The sequence below is a fragment of the Humulus lupulus genome, chromosome 6, assembly GCF_963169125.1.
Source record: "Humulus lupulus chromosome 6, drHumLupu1.1, whole genome shotgun sequence".
Classification (NCBI taxonomy): Eukaryota; Viridiplantae; Streptophyta; class Magnoliopsida; order Rosales; family Cannabaceae; genus Humulus; species Humulus lupulus.
Genome location: NC_084798.1, coordinates 213881457 through 213893601, shown reverse-complemented (window position 1 = coordinate 213893601; position 12145 = coordinate 213881457).

Here is a 12145-nt window from a genome sequence, read left to right as displayed (position 1 = left end):
TTAATTACATAATATTGAAACTATCATTAAAAAGTTATAATAAATTAGGATATATAAACCCAATTCAAAAATGACCACGTGAAAATAAAGAAAAGAAAAAAAAATCGAAAAATGACAACATGGATTGAGGAAGAGTTTATACAAGTGTAAATTAATCTATCGAATTAATATTTTTGTGACAAAAAATAAAAGGGAAATTAACCGATATACTATAATTTTGATAAACTTTTCAATTATACGGTTAAGTTTTTATTAGTTCAATTTTATTTAGCATTTTTTCTGTTGTACGATTTTTTTACTATAAATTTTTTAATTATACTGTTTGTTCGTCAAAACATTTATCTTATACGAATTTGATGAGTGTCGCTATTTGAGGGCAACATATCATGTTTGATCGATTCTAATAATACTAAATTTAAATTTTGTCAAAATGTAAAAATTATATGTGATTGATTATAAAGATAAAATTACTTGGTATTAATATTAACCGATCAATAGTTGATATTAAACAATGATCAAGTCTTTAGTAAGCATGGGCTAGCTACTCCATTTATCTAATCTAATGAAATATATATTTATATTGGAAGAGGTATGTAAGTAGCTTGCTATATCACTTAAGTGACGATACTATTAGAGTTCAGTTTATGGTTAATTAGTTAGGCTTGGTTTGTTAGCATTCTTGGTTTAACCAATTCTGTTTCATTTTAGTTAGGTTTGTTATCATTGACTTGGACCTTTCTCAGCCTTTATTTAACCTGATTCGGTCCCCTTGTTTATAAGACTTGATATACTTTTTGATTGAATAATAAGTCTTCTTACTCTAATATGGTATCAGTGACCATCTGACCTTTCTTTTCCTTTGTTTCCATGGCACGAACAAGAGCTACAGGTCGTCGAAGTACAAGCCCCGTTCCTCCTCTTCCGGAGCCCTCAACGGCTACTACTGATTCTTCTCTTCCGAATCCTGATGCTCCTCAAGAACCCCCAATTTCTAGGGTTCCGAGTTCTCCCATCCATGTCTCGAACCGTTTCTCTTCTTTCTCTGTTCTTGATCGACCTGCCCATGAAGATGGTAGTAGTCCCTACTTCTTGAGCACAGGAGATCACCCGGCACTTGTTCTTGCCTCTCCTCCTCTCCTCTCACAGACAAGAATTTCCAACAATGGAGAAGGGATTTCAAGATTTCCATTCGGGCTAAAGAACAAGCTCCCTTTCCTCAACGGATCCAATGTATATGTGTCATGAACTTTTGTTTTATTATACAATATTATATCAAACTGAGCAATTTATAATTTACCATATATATTAATGCAACCTTATATAAATATAATATGTTTTCTTCTAATTAAATTCTAGAAAAAGCTACTAGTATTTGTATGATTGATCATTTGCATTCTTGGTATTTGTTGGTAGAAAAATTGGAAGTCGTGAGTGGTGTGATTTAGAAGCTCAACCATTGCCATTTTAATCTGGTTATACTTTTTGCCTATAAATTAGCTTCAAATGGTTCAAACCTGCTATTCTTCAGCCTTTTGCTGTAAAATCCTCTACTCAAATTATAAGCTAAATAACAATTGATCTACAAAGTAGTTTGAAAATATTAAAGTCGGAGTCTAGCACAGCAAGTAGGGGTATTAATTGGATCACATCCAATGTTTTTAGACCTATCTGATCCGATCTAATTATTCATTGGATGTTAGATTTTTATAACCGATCCAATCCAATTAACTTGTCTCAGCCGGTCCGATCCAATTATCCATTGGATTGGATCGGTTTTCTCCATTGAATGTGTCCCCTTGCTTATGTATTTGATCAGATCAGATCCATCCAATATTTTTGAGCATTTATTTAGTTTAATTTGTTCAAATAACTCATAATATTATAAATAGAAAGTGTAATTTGTTCAAAATGAACAAACCACTGCAACCTCAAATGCAAACCCATGAAACTCAATGTAATTAAAAAAAAATAGCTTAAGCAACCTTATATGCAAGTAAAACAACTTATAAAATTTTATTTCCAAATTAAGGTTGCACATGTTGCACGTTAGGTTTCAAATGATGCAATAGAGGTTGTTGATATTGTCGTAAAGGTTCCAAAAGTTGAAACGAAGGTTGCAGAGGTTGCACACATTGCAACAAAAGTTGCATACCAATAGCAATAGCTACCTCAAATGGAAGATATTTTAAAAGAGATCGCAACAAAGGTTGCATAGGTTGCTTACTGAAAGCTACCTTAGATGGAAAAGGTTTTGAAAAATGTTGGATGGGTTGCATACGTTACAACCTCAAATGGAAGCACACGAGCCCATTGCAATCTTAAATAGTAGTCCATGCAACTCAAAACAACTTGTAAACTCATTTGGAAATTCATTATATTGTAACTCATGCAACTTACTGCAACCTCAAATGCAAACTCAATGCAACTCAAAACATCCCAGACGATAACTCACTGCAATCTCAGATGCAAACCCATGAAACCTATAGAAACATACAAACCAAATACAATTTCAAATGCAACCCACTGCAACCTTAAATGCAACCCCAATGCAACTTAAAACATTCTGAAGGAACCCACTGTAACTTCAAATGCAAGCCCATGCATGCAACCACTATAACCCCATGCAACTCATGACAACATAAAAACTAATATTCTATTTTCATTGTTATACAAATCATGCAACATACTTTAATGCAACTCCCTGCAACCTCAAATGCAACCCACTACAACCTCATGCAACCTAAAGCAACACATGGCAACACATGCAAGCCTATGCAATTCCAATGCAACTCAATGCAATTTTAAATGCAACCTAAAAGAACCCAACTCGTCTAACCCATTGTAACCTTAAATGCAAACCCAATGGAACCTAAAACAACCTTAAAGGCAAGTCCATGCATCCCTATACAACCTCAAAGGTTGCAGATATTGTGACAGAGGTTGAGAGGTTGCAACTCATGTTTCATAGGTTTTGCATATGTTGCAAATGATGTTGCAGATGTGGCAAGAGAAGTTGCAAAAGTTTCGAAAGTAGTTGAAACAGAGGTTGCATACATTGCAACAACCCCATACAACCTTAATTCAACCCGCTGTTCCCAATCTAAAAAGTCACATACAACCCTGAACAACTCAATGCAACCTAAAGTACCTAAAGCAACTTAAAGAACCTAATGTAACCTAAATAAACCCACTGCAACTCAAATAAGCTAAATTAACACATGCAAAATAATGCAACCCAATTCTTATGTCAAATACCACCTAATGCAACTTCATGCAAATTCAAAAGCAACCTAAATGCATTTTCAGAAAATTTAACAACCCATTTCAACCTCAAATGTTAGCCCATGTAACTAACTGCAACCCAATGCCAGACATGGAAACTTAAAAGAACTCATGAAAATTCATATGCAACTCAATGCAAACTATGACAACTTAAAAAAACTCATGCTAATTTCATTTGTATGCAACTCAAGCAACCTACTGCAATCTCAAACGAAAGCTTAATGCAATTTCATGCAATCTAAATCAACTTCAAAAAACTAATATTCTACTTTAATTCTCATGCAACCCACTCCAACCTCAAAAGCAATCTCTTTCATCCTTATGAAATTAATGCAACCTGAAATGCAAGCTCAATGCAACTTGAAATGCAAGTCCAATGCAACCTAAAGCAACTCACTGAAATATCACATGCAAGTAATTGCAATCTAAAAAACTTTAAAGAACTCTTTTGCAAATTGCAAAATGCAACTGTCATGCAATCCAATGCAACCCCATATATACACTACAACAATAAAGTCTATTAGCGGCGGATTAATAAGCAGCGGACTAAGTCCGCCTGTAATGCCCAGTATATTAGCGGCGGACTTGGGCTTCCGCCGCTAATAATAAGTGACTATTTAAAAAAATATAAAAAAATGTATTAGCGGCGGACTGTACGACTATTAGCGGCGGAGGCTCAGCCGCAAATATCCCAAAATAAACGCCTGGGAACAGTTTTTAAAATTTATTAGCAGCGGATAATCACCTTTATTAGAGGCGGACTATCCGCCGCTAATACTATCAGCGACGGGTAATCACCCTTTATTAGCGGCGGGTCCCGCCGCTAATAATATCAGCGGCGGATAATTACCTTTTATTAGAGGCGGGCTACCCGCCGCTAATAATAGTTTTGGCGGCGGGAGAAACTATTAGCGGCGGGACCCGCCGCTAATAATATTATTGGAAACCGCCCATTTCCTCTTAGCGTCTGTTCTCAAACTATTCGCTCATTTCTTTCCTCCTCCCCTTCGCGACTCTCCCTAACGCCGAGCCTCTCCAGTCCGACAACCGCAATCGAGGTCGTTCCTAGAAAATCCATTGACACTTTCGGACAAAGAACATCTATATACCGTGGTGTAACTAGGTCATTTTCTCATCTATATACACACATATGTATATATATATGCACACATTTTTTTTCTGTTGTATTATTTCTTAGATATTTGGTTTTGAAATTTTTACAGGCATAGATGGTCAGGTAGATACGAGGCTCATCTATGGGATAATAGTTGCAGAAGAGAAGGAAAAACTTGCAAGGGAAGACAAGGTGGAGTTCTATATAATAAATATATATATATATATTAATTCATGTATATATAAACTCATCACATTTTTTATTAACAAAACCATTTATTTTATGTTTTATAGATAAACTATTTGTGCTTTGTTCTGTTGTGGGTCTTATTCTCCTCGATTTATATCTGCAAGATCTTCTTGGTTTGTTGGGGCTTTTGTTATCATCATCACTACTCGATCTCCTTTGCAGTTTACTTGGGTAAGCAAAACTAGCTCTTTCTTTATGAAGATATATATATCAAAATGTATCGATCTATATATATTATTGTTGATTTCATCATGTAATTAATATATGGTAATTGGTTAACCAGATAAATTAATCTCTCAAACTAGCTCAATCATTTGACATTGAAATTTTCATTTTGTATAAGCACGTACAGCATCATAAAGAGACCATATAAAACATATATAAGACATAATTAGTTTTGATTAATTAGTCATTTGTTTTTATCTAAACAGCATTGAAAACTATAGACAAAATCATCATATTGATTGATGATGTGAATGGGAAAACAGAGTTACAAAGAGTAAAACTATCAAAATTATAGCTCAGAAAATAGATTAAAAAAATTGTGGGGCAAAATATATAAATGATAGTATTGAATAGATAAAAGAAATGAATATTTGCATAGAAAATTCTTATTGTTTTCAATTTGTTGTACTTATTTAACATTATATTTTGGTATCACAGATAGTTCTTGATTATTGTCTTCTTAACATTATATTAAATTATAAAAGTTTGATATATTATTATTTAATTAAATAATTTAATTTAATTTGTTTATTGAATAATATTGTTTAATATAAATTACATGAATATAAAAATTGATAACTATATTTAATAAAATTTTAAAAAATTATGAATAAATAATAATTTATTTTTAATTATTTTTTATTAATTTATTGAATAACATTATCCAATATTAAATAGTTATAAATTACATGAATATAGAAATTGATAATTATATTTAGTAAAAGTATAAAAAAATATGAATAAATAATTATATAAATAATAACTTATTTTTTGACTAATTTTTAATAATTTAATGAATTAAATAATAAAAGTTTAATATAATATTATCTAAATAAATAATTTAATTTAATTTGTTTATTGAATAATATTGTTTAATATAAATTACATGAATATAGAAATTGATAATAATATTTAATAAAAGTATAAAAAATTATGAATAAATAATAATTTATTTTTAATTATTTTTTATTAATTTAATTAATTAAATAATAAAAGTTTGATATAATATTATCTAATTAAATTATATAATTTAATTTGTTTATTGAATAATATTATCTAATATTAAATAGTTATAAATTACATGAATATAGAAATTGATAATAATATTTAATAAAAGTATAAAAAATTAAGAATAAATAATTATATAAATAATAATTTAATTTTTGATTAATTTTTAATAATTTAATGAATTAAATAATAAAAGTTTGATATAATATTATCTAAATAAATAATTTAATTTAATTTGTTTATTGAATAATATTGTTTAATATAAATTACATGAATATAGTAATTGATAATAATATTTAATAAAAGTATAAAAAATTAAGAATAAATAATAATTTATTTTTAATTATTTTTTATTAATTTAATTAATTAAATAATAAAAGTTTGATATAATATTATCTAATTAAATTATATAATTTAATTTGTTTATTGAATAATATTATCTAATAAAACATCATAAAATAGCATAAGATATTATAATATTGCATAAGATTTCAAAAATGATAACAAATCTCCTTTGTTATCAATTTCTTTTCTTGTCGAGTTTTTATTTCATATATTTGGTTTGAATTTTTTTCGTGTATCTTTTGGTATTAATTTTTTTTTTATCAGGACAGCGACACACCCACGACCCCGACACACACATGACCTTGGCACACCCTCAACAGGTGTGGATATATTTTTTGTAATTAATATCTTTTGTATTTTTTGAATAATTTATTTTGTATTTGTTTAGTGTATAATATTTGAGTTTTGAGTCCTTTAGTTAGTATCCTTGGTATGTAAATCTTGACATCTATTGTTAAGATATATGTTTGTTCTTACTTTATTTTTTAATCTTGGTATGTAAATAATTATAGGACTGTTTTGGTTAAAAACAAAATTTAAGTGATAATTTAAATTAATTTATAAAATATAATAATAGATGATTTAGTATTAAGTAAAATATAGTGTTTTTGTTAATATTGAATAAAGATGATTTAAACTTGATCAATCAGATTATTAGCACCCATATTTTCTTTATCACCATTTTCTTAATTATATAATATTAATTAAACTAAGTGCTAGAAAAATATACAAATTCAATTAAAATTAATTTAAATTTTAAAATATTTTTTTAATGTTTGAATCATTTTTAAATTTTAGTAATAAATTTTGAATTATTTTTTATTTTAAAAAAATTTGTAATTATTTTTTAAATTAAAATTGAAACAAACTAATTAAATCACGTCTGTGTTACTCTATTGTCATTATTAGCGGCCATACCAAATTTTTTGAACTACTTATTAATTTTTGTCAAAAAAAAAAGTATTTAGTCAAATAAGTGAAAGCTTTTATACTACTAACTAACTTTCACCGCAACTTGATATTTTTAATAGGGAAACTAATTTTGTTTAGATTGTGAAATTTTTGAAACAAATTTAAGATAGTTTATTTAATAAAAAAAGTGAGTATAGAAAAAAAAAACAACAATAAGTGCATATTATCATGTTATTTTGTTCTTTTTTCTCCTTTTTGCTTGAACATATGTTATTATTATTATTATAATTTGTAAAAATAGAACAAAAAAATTAATTAGTAGTTAATTTATTTTCTTAGTCTCTGTATGTTTGTGATTGATGGTTGTTGACTACAACCATCAATTACATGGATATCGGCACATAAATGATAAGTTTAAAATATTATTAATAAAATTTATCTAATTATTTAAAAATATAAATTAGTCTTAAAGTCAAATAATAATTCATTTATAAAATTATTATTATTATTACAAATTAAAATATTATGAATAAATAATAATTTATAAATTACATGAATATAGAAATTGATAATTATATTTAATAAAAGTTTAAAAAATTAAGAATAAATAATAATTTATTTTTTAATTAATTTATAATAATTTAATTAATTAAATAATAAAAGTTAGATATAATATTTAATAAAATTTTAATAAATAATAAATTAGTTTAGGAAAAAAAATTAATTTGTTTATAAATAACATGATCAAATAAAACATCATAAAATAGCATAAGATATTATAATATTGCATAAGATTTCAAAAATGATAACAAATCTCATTTGTTATCCATTTCTATTCACATTACTAAAACTCACACTCTTATAACACTTTAGATGGCGATTGACAAGACTTGGACAACATTGAGAAATCGTGGTTGTCAAGAATATTGGAATGGTCTGCAAGCTTTTTTGAGGATGGCGTCGGAACATAAAGATTCTGATGGAAGAATTAGGTGCCCGTGTGTGAGATGCAATAATAATAGATTTGAATCTTTGGATGTAGTTCAGGCACATGTATTCGATAGGGGTTTTCATCAAGCTTATGATAAGTGGATTTTTCATGGTGAGGTGGAAGAAATTGTTGCTGATGAGGTGGTTGATGAGAATGAAGACGATGAGATGATTCAAGTTGTGGAAGACTTCCTTTTACCGACAACTGAGGAAGTAGAAAGGGATCCCGATGGGAGTCAGTTTTATGACGAGTTATTTGAGGAGATTGAAGCGGAGTTGTATCCTGGCTGTGATTGGATTTCATCCCTGAACTTTTTAGCAAAGTTATTGCATCTAAAAGTTAGAGGGAAGATGCCTAACAACATATTTGATGAATTGCTGAAGTTGTTAAAGCTTGCATTTCCTAAGGAGAACAAAATCCCCGGATCGTACTACGAGGCGAAAAAGAGATTGAAAAAATTAGGGTTGGGATACGAGTCCATTCATGTGTGTCAGTATGATTGCTGCTTATTTTACAATGAGCATGCATCTAAAGAGACATGTCCAGTATGCGGAAGTAGTAGATGGATTACTTCCGAAATGACGAAAGGAAAAAAAGTGCCACACAAGGTGATGCGTTACTTTCCGTTGACCCCTCGGTTGAAAAGATTATACAGTTCAAGGATTACAGCAAAGCACATGATATGGCATCACGCCAGGAAATCAAAAGATGAAAGGGTGATGCAACACCCGGTGGACGGCTCTGCGTGGAAGGACTTTGATGCCAAGCATCCTGATCTTTTTCAAGGGATCCCAGAAATGTTCGTCTGGGCTTAGCTGCTGATGGATTTAATCCATTTGGCAACATGAATCTTGCATACAGTATATGGCCTGTGGTGTTGGCAAACTATAATCTGCCACCTTGGTTGTGCATGAAAGACAATTATTTCATGTTGACCCTCCTTATTCCTGGGCCAAAATCACCCGGTAAGGACATGGATGTATTTCTGAGACCATTGGTGGATGAGTTGAAGGATCTGTGGGTTAGCGGAGTTGATACAAGAGATAGTACGACCAACAGGATGTTCAAGATGCGGGCAGCCCTTTTGTGGACAGTGAACGATTTTCCAGCTCGCAGTAGTTTGTCTGGATGGAGTGGTCAGGGATACAAAGCTTGTCCTACGTGTAATGCGGACACAACTTCCATCTGAGTGATCGGTAAGACATCTTACGTTGGTCACAGAAGATTCTTGCCAAGTACTCATCGAATGAGAAGAGACAAAGAGTTCGATGGAGAAGTTGAGAGAAGACGTCCTCCGAGACGGTTTACTTATGAGGATATACTAGAACAAGTTAATGCTCTTGCAGCGCAAGTTCCAGGAAAACATGTCCAGTTTGGGGGTGTGAAACGTAAAAGAGGAGTAGATGAAGGTAATTGGAGGAAAAAAAGTATTTTTTACGAGCTTGAGTATTGGTGTACAAACAAATTAAAACACAATATAGATGTCATGCATGTTGAGAAGAATGTGTGTGATAGTCTCCTTGGCACCATCTTAGACAGTGATAAATCTAAGGACACCACTAATGCCAGACATGATTTGAAAAAGATGGGTGTGAGAGAATCATTGTGGATTTATGAAGATGAGAATGGGAAGCTGATGAAGCCGCACGCTCCTTATGTGTTAACTCCAGCGCAGAGGCAACAGTTTTGTCAGTTTATAAAAGGAGTTAGATTTCCAGATGGCTTTTGTTCAAATTTGAAGAAGAAAGTGTCCGAGAATGATACAAATATTCTTGGGTTGAAGTCACACGATTGTCATGTGATAATACAACGATTACTTTCTCTCGGTGTTCGCAAGTTTCTTCCAAAATCTATATCGACCACTATTGCAGAATTGTGCAATTTCTTCAGGAAAATATGTTCGAGGACTTTAAATGTTAAAGATATGGAGGAAGCACAAAATGATCTTATTCAGATATTGTGCAAGATGGAGTTGATTTTTCCTCCAGCTTTTTTTGACATAATGATTCATTTGGTATTACATTTGCCAGAAGATTGGGTGGTCCGGTATTTATGAGGTGGATGTATCCTTTTGAAAGGTACATGAAAAAATTAAAGAATTATGTGGGAAATAAAGCTCGCCCTGAAGGGTCGATCGCCGAAGGCTATGTTGCAGACGAGGCTTTGACCTTTTGTTCAATGTATTTCAAAGGCATTGAAACAAGATTTAACCGTCTTGATCGAAATGAAGATGCAACTTATATCCCACGAAATCTTGCAGTTTTCCAATCTCAATGTCGTCCACTCACAAAGGGAACTTTGAAGACTCTCGATCATAAGACTCGTGAAATAGCTGAGTGGTTCATACTTGAGAATTCTCCTGAAATTGAGCCTTATTTAGAGTAAGTTTATTCTCTTATAAATTAGAACATGTGTGGTTATTATCAGTTTTTTGTTATCAAGAATCGTAACACTATTCTAATTAACAGCGAACACCTACAAGAGATTAAACAAAAATACCCAGATGGTGATCATGATCGTTTGCATAGGAAAAATTTCCGTTCGTGGTTTCATAAAAAGGTAGCTTTGAACTTTGAACTTTGAACAGTGATTTTATTAATGATATATTTTGTGAATCTAATATCATTCTATATATTTAGATATATGACCTGCACAAGCTTGGGTCTTTGGATAACGGTGGTGAACTGTTAGCTTTAGCATCTGGGTCAGATCATTTGTCAACCTTTTACCAAGGTTGTATAGTCAATGGTGTTCGATTTATTGCACACGATCGAGACAAAAAGCGCACCACACAGAATAGTGGAGTGTCTGCTGCCGGAACAGAAGATTTTAATTTTTACGGCACGCTTGAAGAAGTGGTGATACTTTCTTTCACTGGTGCATATTTAGTGGCATTATTTCGGTGCAAATGGTTTAATACAAATCCAAGAATGAAGAAAACAGTCATTGAAAATAATGTCACCAGTATAAACGTCAATGGCGAATGGTACAAAGATGAGCCGTACATACTTGCTACTCAAGCTAAGCAAGTTTTCTATCTTGATGATTTACTTAGAGGTCATGATTGGAAAGTTGTAGAAGATGTGAATCATCGACAGATTTGGGACATTAAGGACAATTCTGATGAGGTTAATGATGTTATTGATGTTGTACATGAAACAAGTTCATCAAATTTTTTGTTGACTGTGGACCTCGGAGAGTTGATTATGCAATCTGATCAACCTGCTGCTTATGTTGGAGCTGATGAAGATGGTAACGACGAAGCTGATATGACAGAACATGAGGATGTTGCAGATGCAGAAGATGAATTGGTTGTTGAACTTTGTGAAGATGAAAATGTGTCTCCGAGTACTGATGGAAATGATAGTGATTACTCTGTTTAGTTTTTTTCTACTTGTGTAACAGAACTATGTATTTAAATATAATGAAGTGTTTTTTTGTAATTATAATATAAGATATTTGAGCTTTGTGAAGATGAAAATGTATCTCCGATTACTGATGGAAATGATAGTGATTACTCTGTTTAGTTTTTTCTATTTGTGTAACAGAACTATATATTTAAATATAATGAAGTTTTTTTTTGTAATTATTATTATTATGAATTCAATGTGATATACTTCTATTTAATGCTAATTACTAACTAATAAATTTTAAACTGAAGTATAATGTCAGCTGATATAGCTACTTATCATGGCGGAGATGGTGGGGGTCAAGACCCTCCAGATCCTTCTAGGGTACCAACATCTTGCGAGTCAGGTTAAATATTGCATATCAAAATTATTTTTAGAAATTATATTGTTAGATAAATATAACATCAATACTAATACTGATTATTGTTAATAAATTTTAAAGCCCCGTCGACGAGAAGAAAAGGTCGTGGCCCTGCTAGTAATAATGTTCTTGAAGAACGAAGGAAAAAAGCTGGGAAACCATTGGATCTAGAGCTTGATCCTGTGACCAACAAAGTGGTTGGGCAGGAGGATCAAGCTTTTATTCGCATGTTGGGAACTCTAGTTTCC